We start from the raw sequence: 15,922 nt of genomic DNA on the forward strand, positions 1-15,922 counted from the left end.
CTATAGGGTTAGGGTTAGCGTGGTGCTAGTCCACACTATAGGGTTAGGGTTAGCGTGGTGCTAGTCCACACTATAGGGTTAGGGTTAGCGTGGTGCTAGTCCACACTATAGGGTTAGGGTTAGCGTGGTGCTAGTCCACACTATAGGGTTAGGGTTAGCGTGGTGCTAGTCCACACTATAGGGTTAGGGTTAGCGTGGTGCTAGTCCACACTATAGGGTTAGGGTTAGCGTGGTGCTAGTCCACACTATAGGGTTAGGGTTAGCGTGGTGCTAGTCCACACTATAGGGTTAGGGTTAGCGTGGTGCTAGTCCACACTATAGGGTTAGGGTTAGCGTGGTGCTAGTCCACACTATAGGGTTAGGGTTAGCGTGGTGCTAGTCCACACTATAGGGTTAGGGTTAGCGTGGTGCTAGTCCACACTATAGGGTTAGGGTTAGCGTGGTGCTAGTCCACACTATAGGGTTAGGGTTAGCGTGGTGCTAGTTCACACTATAGGGTTAGGGTTAGCGTGGTGCTAGTCCACACTATAGGGTTAGGGTTAGCGTGGTGCTAGTTCACACTATAGGGTTAGGGTTAGCGTGGTGCTAGTCCACACTATAGGGTTAGGGTGAGCGTGGTGCTAGTCCACACTATAGGGTTAGGGTTAGCGTGGTGCTAGTCCACACTATAGGGTTAGGGTTAGCGTGGTGCTAGTCCACACTATAGGGTTAGGGTTAGCGTGGTGCTAGTCCACACTATAGGGTTAGGGTTAGCGTGGTGCTAGTCCACACTATAGGGTTAGGGTTAGCGTGGTGCTAGTCCACACTATAGGGTTAGGGTTAGCGTGGTGCTAGTCCACACTATAGGGTTAGGGTTAGCGTGGTGCTAGTCCACACTATAGGGTTAGGGTTAGCGTGGTGCTAGTCCACACTATAGGGTTAGGGTGAGCGTGGTGCTAGTTCACACTATAGGGTTAGGGTTAGCGTGGTGCTAGTCCACACTATAGGGTTAGGGTTAGCGTGGTGCTAGTCCACACTATAGGGTTAGGGTTAGCGTGGTGCTAGTCCACACTATAGGGTTAGGGTTAGCGTGGTGCTAGTCCACACTATAGGGTTAGGGTTAGCGTGGTGCTAGTCCACACTATAGGGTTAGGGTTAGCGTGGTGCTAGTCCACACTATAGGGTTAGGGTTAGCGTGGTGCTAGTCCACACTATAGGGTTAGGGTTAGCGTGGTGCTAGTCCACACTATAGGGTTAGGGTTAGCGTGGTGCTAGTCCACACTATAGGGTTAGGGTTAGCGTGGTGCTAGTCCACACTATAGGGTTAGGGTTAGCGTGGTGCTAGTTCACACTATAGGGTTAGGGTTAGCGTGGTGCTAGTTCACACTATAGGGTTAGGGTTAGCGTGGTGCTAGTTCACACTATAGGGTTAGGGTTAGCGTGGTGCTAGTCCACACTATAGGGTTAGGGTTAGCGTGGTGCTAGTCCACACTATAGGGTTAGGGTTAGCGTGGTGCTAGTCCACACTATAGGGTTAGGGTTAGCGTGGTGCTAGTCCACACTATAGGGTTAGGGTTAGCGTGGTGCTAGTCCACACTATAGGGTTAGGGTTAGCGTGGTGCTAGTCCACACTATAGGGTTAGGGTTAGCGTGGTGCTAGTCCACACTATAGGGTTAGGGTTAGCGTGGTGCTAGTCCACACTATAGGGTTAGGGTTAGCGTGGTGCTAGTCCACACTATAGGGTTAGGGTTAGCGTGGTGCTAGTCCACACTATAGGGTTAGGGTTAGCGTGGTGCTAGTCCACACTATAGGGTTAGGGTGAGCGTGGTGCTAGTCCACACTATAGGGTTAGGGTTAGCGTGGTGCTAGTCCACACTATAGGGTTAGGGTTAGCGTGGTGCTAGTCCACACTATAGGGTTAGGGTTAGCGTGGTGCTAGTCCACACTATAGGGTTAGGGTTAGCGTGGTGCTAGTCCACACTATAGGGTTAGGGTTAGCGTGGTGCTAGTCCACACTATAGGGTTAGGGTTAGCGTGGTGCTAGTCCACACTATAGGGTTAGGGTTAGCGTGGTGCTAGTCCACACTATAGGGTTAGGGTTAGCGTGGTGCTAGTCCACACTATAGGGTTAGGGTTAGCGTGGTGCTAGTTCACACTATAGGGTTAGGGTTAGCGTGGTGCTAGTCCACACTATAGGGTTAGGGTTAGCGTGGTGCTAGTCCACACTATAGGGTTAGGGTTAGCGTGCCAGCTATGATAGAGACAGCTGTGGGAGTATTGAGGGAGAGGGGTTGTGTACTGCTAATTGTCAAGGCCAGTTGACTCAAGACGTCTTGGTTGACAGGAGAACCTTGGCAGGGCTTCATTTGTTTTCACATTTCCGTTTGTTTTCAGGGGGATTATGAACTGAAAACGTCCATCATTCCATTGTTTGAAATGGTTTATTAATGACTCTGAAATGGTTTTAATGTTATTGATATATTATTTTTAGAGGCTAAATGTTAATGATAAAGCCGTGGTTGAAAACATCATATCAGTAATTTATTTATTATGTAACATAGGCTATTGTGTTTATAGTGTTTAATTCAGCCAAGAATACATTATGTCTATAGTGTCTAATTCAGCAGAGAACAATAAAGCCCCGCTGTATCCTCAATATTGTCAACATTTAAAGTCAATTATTACACCACGATGAGTGGAGAAAGCGAGATCTGAGACCACAACAAGACGTATTCATCTGTCGTCCAACATTGACGTATTAGACCTAATCCTAGTTTGTTTGGGATGCCGCTACCGCATCCCAACGTGTTCCACGTTAAAGACAGGCGTCGTGTTCCAATGTTTCTGAGAAAAGCTCAGAGATGAGGGGAAAAGGAGGCTCTGGCCAACGTCTCTGTGTCCTTTCATGTCCTCAGGTTACTCACCCAACTCATCCATTATTGCTGGCTCTCATCCATTATAGATGAGCAGGTACAATACCATACTGCTCCGGAGCACCCTCATCCACCTCCCAGCAACCCCCCACCCCGGCCCGGGCTACGGGCTGTGGGCTCTGACCTACATACGCCAGAACAGACTGGGGGATTTGGGCTGGAGATGGCCTTGCAAGGGAGGAGGATAGGAGTGGAGATGATCTGTGAAGATGAAACTGTCGCAGGATTTCACTACACACTAGTGGTATGCCGGTGCTTCATGGCAGTACCGCTGACGGCGATGCTAAGCCTCAGGTTAATCTGTAGAGCAATTCGTGCCACAATGGTGCAGGCGAAGTAGATATTAAACCACTTGGTCTTCATTTTCTCTTAATGAATGTATAACGTTCAGGTCATTGTGTTTGTTAAACAGTAGCTGGTGACAGTGTAAGCTCTGCGCGGTATCAACCGCGGAACCCAAGCTAATGGCCTTGGATGATGACTAGCAGGTTCATTCCAGCAGCAATTCTTCCAAACTGCTACTTGTCTTTCCCTTTTATAGGTAGAGATCTTTCCAGGCTGAGGCTCTGGGGAATGTAGTTCTGCCACCTCTGGCCTACGTTTGACAGCTAAGAAGCTCTTGTTTAACTTTAGGGAGTAAACTGGAAAGAACTAATGCTACGTTCCAGACTGGAAAAACGTCATAGCTAAGGCTAATGTTTGGCACAACTTGGAATTTAATGGGTTTGCTTGGTTAGCCCACTGATGGTCTGCTCTAACGTTAGCTAAACATTGGTTATGTTGTGGATTGTTTTCACAACGCTCTCCAGTTTTTTTTACAGCATGGAGAGATTGACTGTGCCGGTTGTTAAGTGGGCTATGGGAGTGGAACTAGGCTGCTCCGTCGCGTCTCTATCTAGGCTACTCGGGTTTACTGTCCATCTTGCAGACAAGTAGGTCTCCTTTGAATTAGGTCAGGTGTCCCCTTCCCAAAGTGAACCAATTCCCATTGACTGGCTAAATAGATACCTTGAAACTGAGCTATATGTAGATTTTACCTGCTAGATATACACATGTATTCATAAGATAGAGTGTATGTATATCATATATAGTATTAACTGTTCGACCGTGTAGTCTCACAGTAAAAACAAAATGCTTTCAGTCTAAATTACACAATGTGCTCCAACTTCCCTTCAATGTTTTGTGAATAACAGGAAAAGCACCAATAAACTCTGCTGTCACTTTTTATAAAATGGCACCTTGACTTCCTACCCAAACAGCTCTGGAAAATGTAGCTGTCCTTTGAGAATGTCCTCATTGCAAATGTAAAAAAAGGTTTATTTAAAACAAAAGTTGATGAATTATGGTCAATGGAAAATTACCTTTGACTTGTAATACTGTCAAAGCTTTTATCAATTGTACTTTTGACCAGATTTTTCCCCCTTAGGTACAAAATGTGATATACTTTGTCCAGAGAGTTGTGTTTCTCCTAATGGCCTAGTGGTAGAACTTGTAGGACACTTTTCACTTCTTCCAAACAAAGACCAGCCTGTTTCTATGGTTTCACACATAGTGGAGATTGGGGTGGAATTTAACAGTCAAGACTAATGGTTAGTCTCCTTTGACATTTATCGAGCTACACAGTTACTCCGCGATCGAGAAAATAGACATAGGAAAGAAAATGCTATGAGGAAGGCACCATTAAAAACACCTTTAATAAGAACTGTAACATGAGGAATTCTTTTTTTTATTATATAGGTCATGGGTACAATCATTTCTATGTCCACACTGAAATATAAACATATCATGATGCTCTGTGGGGGAAGGAAATGGAAAATGTTGTGGTTTTGGTTGTGGTCATTGTACCAGAATGCACCATTCAGCTAATGGCAAACCAGAGTAGAGTCCCTCCCTTTTCACACTGCGAGTCAAAATGGAAAACCCAGTTGGCTATGGTTTGGAACTCTCTTGCCCAGCCTTTATACGAGACACCATAGACAGGGAAGGGTCCACCATACGACACCACACAGGCTGACAGCACTGATGGACAGAGAGAGAGAGAGAGGGGAGAGAGAGGAAAAAGAGAGAGGAGAGATGAGAAAGAGAGAGGAGAGTAGAACAGTAGAATAGAAAGAGAGAGAGATTAGAAGAGGAACCAGAGAGAACAGGAAGAGGAAAGAGAAAGCGTTGGTAAGGAGTGTAATGTGGGAGGCCGACCCGCTGGTCAAAGCCTGGTGCACCAGGTAACTGGATCAGACATGAGGAAAGTCACACCAATGCCTTAAGTATATCTGGCCAATTAAGAAGAGTCTATCTGTCTCACAAACAGCCACAAGCAAGCAGGTGTGGAATGGGTTGATGAAAGAAGTTCAAGACATTCAGTACTGTACTACTCTACAGTGACAGCCAGGATGACCCAGTCATAACAGAGGGGAGTCGACCATCAGTACAAAAAGAAAATTGTTTTACATTCCTGAGAAGCTCCCTCCACCTTTCTTCTACCTTTTAAAATGGGGCTGGAGAAGGTCATCATGGCTGCTCTGTCACAAGCTTGGCTTGTTTAACAGCCCAGTAAAAGATAAGGAGAGCAAACGTTTCCAAATAGCTGGTGGTCAAATAACTCACATCCAATGAGACTGAGCTTTTAATCAGTATCTCGTTTTTTGTTTTCCTAATTCTAACCTGACATATATGCTCTTTGTGCTACTAAATTAATTTGGTGTGCCTGGTGTAATTTCCTAAAACTATCCCTTTGATTCATTTATAGAACTGTTTCATGTTGTCACAATGACCTGGTGAAACAATGGGTCAACCCATGCAGGGTTTTCTTGACTGAATAAACAAATGGTAGAATTGTGGAGAAATTATCTGGTGCCGGAAAAAACAACATTTAATAATCCTTGAGGCCCCCACCTCTCAGAGGTTTTGCACTGAATGAAGTTCCCACAGGTCTTTAGCACTGCCTGCTTTCATCTAAACCAAGATTACAGCAAGCAGTCAAGTACTAACACACAGGAGACCATGCGGAAAGTGTAATATACACACCAACACTTCCAAGCCAAAAGCACCACTCACTCACACAAGCCAGGGCTCAGCTCAGGGCTGTTCCACGATACGTGGATGAAGAGCAGGGTTGTGATCTGTGTGTCGTAGCTCTCTCACGGCTCTGTGGTTGGGTTAGGGTTGGGTGAGGTCAAGCGTCACACAGGGGTCAGAGCATCACCACTAAGCGTCTGCATAAGCCTGGATGGGCTTGTCTGACGTTTCCAGCTGCTGTGCGATTGAAGGGAGCAGGCTTGCGTTCGTGTATATATGTTTTTGTGTGTGCACATGTGGCTATGTGTCTTTGTGTGTGCGCATGTGGCTACATGTATTTGTGTGTGTGTGTATGTATGTGTGTGTTTGTACGTGTGTATGGCACCTCCCTCCCTCACACAAATGTAAACCCACAGGTACTCCAAACACCACCTCCAAACCTCAGTGCTCTGAGAGGACAGGGTGGAGGCCGGCACCTGTTGGAGGTGTGTGTGTGTGTGTGTGTGTGTGTGTGTGTGTGTGTGTGTGTGTGTACCCTGCGGAGGTGTGCATGTGTCAGGGGGCCCCTGGTCCAGGAAGCAGGGGCCTGGTGTATTACCCTGCTTCTCTTCCTCCCCGAGCACCCCTGCCCTCCCGTGGGGATCCCGTCCCATGTGAAAGGGAAAGGAGAGGGGGAAAAGGGCACCTAGTTCCCACTGGTTCCTCTCCATGTGCCCTCTCTCTGTGCCCCCTCCATGTGCCCCCTCTCTGTGCCCCCTCTCTGTGCCCCCTCCATGTGCCCCCTCTCTGTGCCCCCTCCATGTGCCCCCTCTCTGTGCCCCCTCTCTGTGCCCCCTCTCTGTGCCCCCCTCCCTGTGCCCCCTCCTTGGTCCCCCTCTCTGTGCCCCCTCCTTGGGCCCCCTCTCTGTGCCCCCTCTCTGTGCCCCCCTCCTTGGGCCCCCTCTCTGTGCCCCCTCCTTGGGCCCCCTCTCTGTGCCCCCTCTCTGTGCCCCCTCCTTGGGCCCCCTCTCTGTGCCCCCTCCTTGGGCCCCCTCTCTGTGCCCCCTCCTTGGGCCCACTCTCTGTGCCCCCTCTCTGTGCCCCCTCCTTGGGCCCCCTCCCTGTGCCCCCTCCTTGGGCCCACTCTCTGTGCCCCCTCTCTGTGCCCCCTCCTTGGGCCCCCTCCCTGTGCCCCCTCCTTGGGCCCCCTCTCTGTGCCCCCTCTCTGTGCCCCCTCCTTGGGCCCCCTCCTTGTGCCCCCTCTCTGTGCCCTCTCCTTGGGCCCCCTCCCTGTGCCCTCTCCATGGGCCCCCTCCCTGTGCCCTCTCCATGCCCCCGTCAGTGGCACGGCCTCGGGGCTCTTCAGCAGGATGTAACTTTTAATGAAGCAACACTTCGTATTTTTCCGCCACAATGTGCTCGTGTACAAGCTCATGCTGTGTGTTAAGTAAATATCAGAATTCCAGTTGGGGGGGGCGCGGACGGGGGGGACGGAGATACAATTCATTTTCAGTTAATAATTTTGTCACGGTGCCTGGCTGCGCAGGGGGAGGTTGAGCGAGGAGACAGCAGGGGGGCAAGGTTTAAAAGGGTCGAGTTCCACGGCTAGATGAACCAGCTAAACATGGTGAAAACGATGGGTAATTAATGCCAATTACTGCCAGTTTACAATTGTCTCCTCTGTCAGACCCCTAACAGACCTCAGTTGACTCCCGGTGATATAGGAACACACAGCGACACTAATCTAGGACATTTTAGTCTGGGAACATTCTATAGGACTGGAACTTTTCCATTATTGCAGTTCTTGTTCCATCACTGGCAAATCTGTCTTTTCAGTCTGTGGCCGTATTGCTATTCTTTGTTCCTACAACGCTCATGTCAATGAGTCTAGTCCTCCACACTACTGTTCTGGCGTTTCTAATCTCAGAATCACAGGTGTTTTTCCTAGCCTGGTCGCTAATCAAGTCAAAGCTATTTCTATAGCCTTCATTTAAACATCACATCTGAATGAAATTCACTTTCCAACTCTGCGGCAAGCAAAGCTAAAATAAACAGTCCAGATATCAACGGAAACAAACCTCGGAAAGCTGTTCTGGGGCGGTCCCCAGACACCACAGCCACACACTCACACATACACACACACACTCTCACGTAGATACAGACTCGCAGAACCTACCTCTGCACATAACAGCCAGGGTTGGGTTTGGTGTCCTTGTTAAATCAGAGTGGGCACTTGAGGTGAATTATTGTTTGTGAGTGGAAACTTGGCCAGATAATTTCAGTGCTGGCTTGGAGCTGAGTAAGACCTTTGTCTACCTCTCGCTGGACACGCACACTAGCACACACACTCAGATCTTTCTTCCTGTCTTTTCTTTCCAGTTCACACACTTTCGCCAGCCACCCCTTGTGAACAAACTCCCTCTCTTTTTCTCTGTCTCATCCCACCTGTACTGTTCTCCAGAGCTCTGGTCTTTCTGCAAGGGCCCATTCACTTCTCCATGGCTGCCCTGGCCAGGGCCTGCTGTAAATTCCAGGAGTAGTTGGAAACACAAACATGCCCAGGCACAAAGCGGGCAGCACTGCCATGCTCTCTCCCTCTCTCTCTCTCTCTCTCTCTCTCTCTCTCTCTCTCCTCTCTCTCTCTCTCTCTCTCTCTCTCTCTCTCTCTCTCTCTCTCCCCCTCCTTCACTTGCCATTGTCTCTCCCTCACCTTCACTTGCCACTCTCTCTATTTCTCTCTCCCCCCCTCTCTCTCCCTGTTTCTCCCCCCCCCCCCCCCCCCCTCTCCCACCTCTCTCTCTCTCTCTCTCTCTCTCTCTCTCTCTCTCTCTCTCTCTCTCTCTATCTCTCTCTCTCTCTCTCTCTCTCTCCCTCTCTCTCCCCCTCCTTCACTTGTCACTCTCTCTCTCCCCCCCCTCTCTCTCCCCTGTTTCTCCCCCCTCTCTCTCTCCCTCTCTCTCTTTTTTACTTTTGTTCCACCTCAGTCCTTAAACCTCCCCCCTGACCACCTAGCGCTGCCCCTTCACTCAGATCTGAGGGGTCTTTGTGGGTGACTCTCCCAGGACAAAGTTGCCCTTTGAGTGTGAGTGTGTGTACATGTGCCACTTCTTCTCATGGAAAAAATGACGGGGGGGGGGGGTGGTGCCCTTTGTCAGCATAGTATGAGTGTTTATTGTAGAGTTAATTGGGACTCATCCACCACACTAACCCATGTTTGCCCCAAAGCAGATCACAGGAATAAGTGATTACAGTAATTATAGCAGACTGATGATATGCTGTGAGGAATGAGTGTTTTTCATTAAGATCTTTGGGCCTCAAACAATCTGCCTTAAAATAAAAACCTGGTCTGATAGCGATATTGTTTCACAAAACTGTTGATAAAGGCTTGTTGGCATGTTAGGTTTAAAGATTTTTATGAACCAATATTTAATTGGTTTGAAATGGGTAATAAAGTCTGTTAATTGTCACTGACACTAAACATGACTTGCATGTAGATTCACCTCGATTTGTACAAAATCATCTTATAGCAGAATCACTTACCAACTTCTGAATGCAGGAGTGTACAATTCATTAACCAAGATTTAGTTCGGACTGTGTGAATATTTCCATTTGTTTTCAGCAAGATGTTTTCTAAACTCAATTTCCCTCTTTTCCAGTGTCATTCTGACAGAAGTTCCCCCTTCTAAAATATGCTGAACAAGTGGGAAAAAAAGTCCTGTTCAAGAAACAGAGCAACACAGCAAGACCAGACCAAGAACACAGAAGGTGGTGACACCACATTCACTGACAGTTAGGGTCCTAACCTTCTGGGTCAGTTAAATCCTTGCTTTCACTCTCTGCCTAATCAACATCCATCAAGGGTTATCATAACACGTATGGTGGTTGGGCGGTGAGGGAGTCGGGCTAGTAATCAGAAGGTTGCCGGATCGATTCCCCGCCGCGCCAACATGATGTTGTGTCCTTGGGCAAGGCACTTCACCCTACTTGCCTCGGGGGGGAATGTCCCTGTACTTACTGTAAGTCGCTCTGGATAAGAGCGTCTGCCAAATGACTAAATGTAAATGTGTTTCATGAAGGAAATGTTTTTTCTTATCTTTCTAGAACTGTTTTTTTTTATATTTCTACACTTTTCCATTCCTCCCCCTTTTCACACTAAAGCAGAAATTATTATATAAATTGTCCTTTTAGACAGCTTTGTCAAAATGTGATAAAATGGCAAGACCAAGTTTGTACGTATGACCAACTTGGCCTCATTCCACTGGTAAGTCATGAAGTAAGTGAATTAAATCACATGTGTGATTTAATTTAGAAACAAATACAATTTCATACTTCATAGGAACTTCCCTTTGGGTTTCTTTGTGGCTTGTCAAATGTAGCTAAATAGCCCATGTCTGCCTAGAATGTAATGACACTTGACATTTAGAGTTCCTCACAAAACACAAATCTAATGGTACAGGTTGAGTCAACAGAAGCATGAGAAACAACTTATGTGAAATGTTTGGCTTCCTGAAGTTCAACCCAAAGACCATACAAAAATGCCAATAACCTGCTTGTGGGTCAAATATTATCACTAGAGCAAGTACACGGGAACAAACTTTTACCTAATTTTGTCTATTTGCATAAAGTTAATAATTCTTCTATGCTGATGACCAGGTATTGCTTGTTATGCTATGGATTCAAATCTGCCCATCAAAACCATTCTAAGGGTCTAAGATCAGTAATTCCCTGATTAGGGATATCAACAGAGCTAACATAAACACTGTCAGCAGGACAGAGAGCATGATTCAAATAAATTGGCTTCTATATTTATGTAAACACTAAAGACCCCAAGCATTACTTTCCCGACTCGTAATGGTAGAAGAAAATCTTGTTATGGAGAGACACACATAGAGACGATCGCACTGCAATAAATTATGCTCTTATTTGATTTACCAACTTTTGATATCCAACTTTTAATTAGCGATTCTAATGACTTTATCATAGTCTCAAGACAGTGAGTGTGGTTGTGTGTGTGTGTGTATCGAAGGGTATACACCTGTGAGTGAGTGTGTGTGCATACGTGTGTGTGCGTGTGCGTGTGTATGGGAGGCTACACACCTCAGAGTGAGTGTGCATGTTTGAGTGCTTGCACGCACTCAGGCTCATCAAACACGAGTTGCATCTCTGTTGCATGGCAGCGACATCCCATCGCCCTGAGTGGTATTCAAAGACAGAGGGCCTTGTAGAAGAGCAGCCCTGTACTTACTGAAGGAGAGCGAGAGATTGGAGAGAGACAGAGACAGAGAGGGGAGGGGGGAAAGAGGGGGAGAGAGAGAGACAGAGAGAGAGAGAGAGAGAGAGAGAGAGAGAGAGAGAGAGAGAGGAGAGAGAGAGAGAGAGAGAGAGAGAGAGAGAGAGAGAGAGAGAGGAGAGAGAGAGAGAGAGAGAGAGAGAGAGAGAAAGAGAGATGGAAGGTGTCTGCGTTCGTCTCCTCTCCGTGTTGGAAGGACATCTGCTCCAGGGCAGAGCAGAGCGCTACTAGCCTCCAATGGGAGGCACCAAACCAGAGACTCTTAACTGGAAAATAGCACAAATAAAAATAGGATTGTTGCTCCCTCAGCTCTGCAGGGTTTGGAACCCCAGGAGTGATCTTGTTTGTGTGGCAGAGGCCTACATATCACTTTTAGAAGGGAAGATAAATATCAGCAGCTGAAGCCTGTGGTGAAATGGTTCTGGTTTGAACTTCTGAAGTAGAGATTGACTCCATGAGATGTTTGGAAAGGGAGGTGAGGAGAAAGCAGATACCTGGGCCTTGTCTAGAAACAACATTTATCTTTCACCACTGGACACTTGTTTTGAAAGAATTAGATACTCAAGGGCAATTTTTTATTTATTTTTTATCTAGGCACAGGGCACTGATTAAACTATTAATACTGATAGTAGTTCCACTTCTTCAACTACTGCTACTACTATACGACTACTGATAGAAGTTTAAACTTAGACCTTCTGGTAGAACATTTTCACAGTTTCAGTCTGAATTACAACATCCTGAACATGTAAATGTTTTCCCTGTATGTCTTTTGAAGCTGTCTCTGTGCAGCTCAAGTCAACAACAGACATCCTTCAGTTTAAAGAGGACAACAGAGACATTGTCCTCCGTTCAGGATCAACTGGTTTCTTGTTTCCTTCGTTCGGGTCCAACAATGAATCATAAATCGCAAAGCAAGTGACCGAGTCCACATAAGTTAATGTATGTATCTGTATATGCAAAATTATAGTGCAGATGTGTGTTGTAGGCTTAGCTTACACGCACGCACTCACTCTTACAATTACACACACACACATGCAAACACGCTGCTCCTGCACCTCTCTATGTGTGGGGATGGAAATCAAAACCTTACAACTCACAACAAGCATATCCCACACCACCTTTCAAACAACCTAGGGGAGTCAGATGGCTGAGCGGTGAGGGAGTTGGGCTAGTAATCAGAAGGTTACCGGATCAATTCCCCGCCGGATCAAATGATGTTGTGTCCTTGGGCAAGGCACTTCACCCTACTTGCCTCGGGGGGGAATGTCCCTGTACTTACTGTAAGTTGCTCTGTATAAGAGCGTCTGCTAAATGACTAAATGTAAATGTAACCTGCTCTACAGAGGCATCAACCACCAGAGCACTGACTTATAAAACCTAGATTCCTCAGTAAACTTTGATTAACCCAGGATGAATACGGTATTAACCTTGAGTATTTAATTTAGTCTGTACTGCAGAATTACTGTTGAAAATAAAATATATATATTTTTTATGTTGTTAAAGGGCTCAATCCTAGTAGGCTACTAGTGCACATTGTGTGTTTGTTTGCTGTGGTAGTGGACCACACCTGTGGAAGTTGTGTTGGTAAGGGAGGGTGCTTAAACCACCCACAGAATAATCTTCAGAGTTAAGGTGTGAGACTTGTAATTGAATGTGATGGTTCTGTTAGATTCAGCAGTGAAGTAATGTCACATTCAATTGCAAGTCACAAACCTTCAGTCTGAAGAAAATTCTGTGAGTGGTTTAAAACACCCCCCCCCCCCCCTCCCCCCCTCCTCCTCTTTACCGATGCAACCTCAACGTTTGCGGCGCTAGTGCCACAACGCCACAGAAGCTACACAGAACATGCACTAGTACATTTTCTGCACTAAAAGCGCTACGTCATGGAAAGAATGACGTCAGGTTTGATTAGCCGCTGGGGAAGACGCGTTTGTAGTCTGTGGGTGGAGTTCAAACAACCAACAGAGCGATGTTGCCGCTGAGCCATGCAGAATGCACTGCTTGCCGATTGCCGGCTTTATCATATGAAAAGGCAAATCAATATAAATCTTACGTATCATAAAGAGCGACTGGGTGAAAAAAAAGGGAGTGCGAGGCGGATCATGACGTAACCGTTTCCACAGGCGACTGAAATGTTGGTTAAGCCAATGGGGATGTACATTCGTATCCGTGCCCATCCTCCCGACGTGCATCACATGTCCCTAGCGATGTTGTGACAGTAGAGTGGGCGGGATTTTACCTCAGATTGGGGAGAGAAGGGTAGTTTGTGGTGAGACTGAGGGAGAGCGAAAGAGAGAAAAGGATCTGAGGTGATTTTCAGGGAACGGAGTGAGTATCATTTGAGGTATTTTTGCAACTGTTAGGTAGCATTCAATTAGCAGTTGACATTAGCGGAAAAAATCTCCATGTGGATCAACCGATCTGTCTTATTTCCTCAAATGTGATATAACGGTAAGCGTTAGCCAGTTATAGCTAGCTCATTGACGTACCGCTGCTCGTTTGACTGTAGATTGCAAGCTTCATCTTTGGTGAGAGAACATTTGACACTTGTGCAAGACGCCATCTGATACACAATTAACGGTCCTTGTTATTCACTTGTATAGCCTTAGTTGGGACAGACGTTGTCAAACGTGACTTTATGAATAACATTTAACGTTAGTTATTTTTCAGACATTCCGGCCACACTGCATGTTCAAGTGAGCGTCAGTTGCTATGTGTATATGACTACTGCACAGCTAGCCCGTGAGTTGAAGTTTTGAGCTCGTGTTTGGCGTCTGTAAACCACCGGGCAGCGGAACGGGATTTTAAAAAGTGGGCAAATGCACGCACTGCAGTTTCGAAAAGCTCGTTGACACTTGAAGGTGGTGGTTAGTGCTGCTGGCCAGTTACCTATGTGGATACGTTTACAAGCTGGTTTCATGGTAACTACTCCTTAACCTTTATTAACTAGCGAGCTAGCTAGAGCTAGTCAACTGAGGAACCAGACGGAATCACTGTACAATGTAGTTTTTGGTGGCGACTAGTTCACTGTGCGTTAAAATGTACTGTAGATACAAATGTTGTTGTATCTATGTGTGGTCATCTTCCGTAGTCTGTCTACCCTTATTCGAAACCACCCGATTCGATTCGGAATTAGCTAGCGAAATATGAGTGAATTCGATTGTCGGAGTGCCTCAGATCTCATTAGCTAGTAGCTTAGCTCTACGTAAAGTACTGACATGCAGCAGTGTCAGGGACTCACCATGGTGGATATTTCCATAATGGCTACGCCAACATCATTAACGTTAAGCTTGAAATGGCATAGGCGAGAACATTTACTTATGTTTGTCAGATTCCTAGTTAACTACCGTTATGCCACTTGATAATGTACCTAACGTTGGCATCATTTCAATACTTGACTGGCTTGCTAGCTACTAGCGTTCCAAACCATGGTGGATTTGAAAAGATTCCGTTGACACCGGGTGAAACGCCTGCACGCTTCTGTCTTGATATGCGGTATAGCCAGCTAGCTTGCTTTATTTTTTGACAGCTAACACTAGCTACATTCTCGCTGACTGACTACTGTAGCAATACTTAAACGATTTTTTTTTAAAGAACGTAACGTCAGCTTGCTAGTTAACTTCCAACTAACGTGAATGGATTTCCGTCCTGTCTAAAAACGTCATATTTCCAATGTTTGCTCTGCAATTCAAATCAAATTCCAACGACAAACGTGAAATATGTAGAAGTCTAGCTAAACGTTAATGGAACTCGGTCATGTTGCACACGACGTTTGCCAGCTAGTTTGCCACCATGGCTCTGTAGCTAACCAAATAACTAGTTTCAATGTTCTTTAAGGTATTATCAGGGAGACTCTTGGTGGAAAAAATACTGTTGCGGATTGCAGTCATCCAGGCAGAGGTAGTATTTAGCAAACGTTATCCACAACATACTTAGCTTCGTAATGTTCACGTCTAAACCAGCGATAAGTGCTCGTTTAAAACCCCTGCGCCCAGCAATTTCAAGTTGTATATAATTGTACAAATCACTGTATATATAATTTGTTCTAAACGGCATGTATGATATCGTCCATATTTTGACCTTGAGTAGAGATATTCCAAATAAAGTTGTTTTTTCTCGTTAACGAACGGCAAAGCTTCTGGCTTGTGTGTGGGTCTGAATGCCAGTAGCTGATCACCTTTGGTGTCTATAAGAAGGGATCAGTCGTTATCCTATTAAAATGGCACTCGTGTTACTCCACCGGTCGCCTGCAAACTATTCATCCCTGGGTGCGCGCTGCAGACTTCAGGGCTTAAAATGAACATTCTCTTGGCCAGGTGGTGTTGAATAATCATTCATTGTAAGCTTGTACTTTGCAAATAGTGACTAATGATATGCGTTGATTCATGTATATCACAGCACCTATGTCATTTATCTAATCAAGTTACGCTTGTGTGATCGATTGGTTACCATTAGAGCGTTACTTGCTGTAAACTAATCTAGCATAGGTTCAGTATGAGTTCACTTTGTGAATTTCCGCTGCTTGATTTGATGTGATTTGTGGCTGTCAGATTGTTGTACTTACAACGTTTTTACAGGATATTTCTGATACTGTTAAATGGTGCCCTCATCCAGTGATGGTAATTTTTGGTTGTGTCTAAGGCCTAGTTAAAGCTTGCTTGAACTGTGAAATCCATGTTAATCACAGAAATAAGCCTTTTAATGTTTGCCTATTCTGGTTTCTTC

At 45.9% G+C, this 15,922-nt stretch overlaps 1 protein-coding gene across 1 annotated transcript in view; it reads left to right on the top strand.

Annotated features, from left to right (window-relative positions):
• Positions 1–13,543: 13,543 nt before the first annotated feature.
• atp2b1a (ATPase plasma membrane Ca2+ transporting 1a) overlaps positions 13,544–15,922 on the top strand; it is a 35,946-nt gene continuing 33,567 nt past the window's right edge. The window contains 1 exon segment of the mRNA XM_047022473.1: positions 13,544–13,648. The gene's annotated coding sequence lies outside the window, so the exon portion shown is untranslated.

Source organism: Hypomesus transpacificus, chromosome 7 (genome assembly GCF_021917145.1).
Source record: "Hypomesus transpacificus isolate Combined female chromosome 7, fHypTra1, whole genome shotgun sequence".
NCBI lineage: Eukaryota > Metazoa > Chordata > Actinopteri > Osmeriformes > Osmeridae > Hypomesus > Hypomesus transpacificus.